Source organism: Danio rerio, chromosome 20 (assembly GCF_052040795.2).
Source record: "Danio rerio strain M-AB ecotype USA chromosome 20, GRCz13ab, whole genome shotgun sequence".
Classification (NCBI taxonomy): Eukaryota; Metazoa; Chordata; class Actinopteri; order Cypriniformes; family Danionidae; genus Danio; species Danio rerio.
The window spans coordinates 43,867,501-43,869,125 of record NC_141040.1 but is presented as its reverse complement, the minus strand read 5'-3'; positions in this window follow the sequence as shown (position 1 = coordinate 43,869,125).

The window sequence follows — 1,625 nt, the reverse complement described above, 5'->3', positions numbered from 1 at the left end:
TTTGAAAAAAATCTGTCTTAAAATTCATTCATTCATTTTCTTTTTTGTCTTAGTCCCTCCATCAATCTCGGGTCGCCACAGCGAAATGAACCGCCAACTTATATGGCATATGTTTTACGTAGCGGATGTCCTTTCAGTTGCAACCCATCACTGGGAAACATACATACTCATTTACATACATACACTACAGACAATTTAGCCTACACAATTCACCTGTACCGGTTGTCTTTGGACTTGTGGGGGAAACCGGAGTACCCGGAGGAAACGCACGCGACCACAGGGAGAACATGCAACTCTACACAGAAACGCCAACTGACCCTGCTGAGGCTCGAACCAGCGACATTCTTTCTGTGAGGCAATCGTGCCACCCACTGCGCCACCGTGCAACCAAGTCTTAAAATAATAATATAAAATATTAATTCATTATGAAAAGGTGTATAAAATTAAGATATTTTAAAAAATCCAAATATCTTTCTATCTGTATGTCCGTCTGTTAAATTGTTAATTAAATTAAATGTAAATACTTTAAGTATAATACTTTGAGTAAAACTAATTCAGCTTTGTTTGCATTTACAATTGTAATTATTAAAATTGTATTATTTATAATAAAAAAAAATTGTAAATCATATACTTTTTTTAATGTTATATATGGTTTAGATTTTTTTTGGAAACCACATCCCCACTTGTCAGCTGAAAAGACTTATTTAAAGCATGTATTTTAGAATGACTACTTAGTATATTTAGTACTCTAGTACTCTTCATCCAGTATGTGCATGTACACCTGACAAAAGTCTTGTTGTGGATCCCAGTTGTAAGACCAAAACTTGTAACTTGACTTCTAGTTGATCATTTGGAAAACTGCTGAAGATAGATTTTTTGGACCCAAGATTCTCTCAGAAATCAGTCAAGTTTGATGAAGAAAAAAAATCATAGTTTGGGGTTGCATTCAGTATTGGGGCGTGCGAGAGATCTGCAGAGTGGATGGCAACATCAACACCCTAAACTATCAAGACATTTGTGCCTTACACAGAACAGGAGAGGGCAATTTCTTCATCAGGACAGAGCTCCTTCTCATACTTCAGCATCAAAGTTCCTGAAAGCAAAGAAGGTCAAGGTGCTCCAGCATTGGCCAGCCCAGTCACTAGACATGAACAATAATGAGCATGTCTGGGGTATGATGGAGGAGGCAATGAAGATGAATCCAAAGAATCTTGATGAACTCTGGAAGTCCTGCCAGAATGTTTTCTTTGCCCTTCCACATGACTTTATTAATAAGTTGAGTCATTGGAGAGATATATGGATGCAGTCGTCCAAGCTCATGGGAGTCATACACAATATTAATCCTTTTTCCACTGCACCATGACTTTATATTCTATACTATACATTACTTCTGTTAAGTGACAAGACTTTTGTCTAAGCAAAGTCAGACCTTACTGTCCTAATGAAATAAATAAAAATCAAGGCATGATCATAGTTTATTTTGTTAAATTATGCGTAATCTAGAAGCGTTTGCCTTTTCATTTAAGCTGCTACTGATAGTAAATGATCAATTAGAATGCATATTTCCATTAAATTTCGAATACATTTAAGGGTAAAATTGACGAGTTTAACACAACCGAAAATTA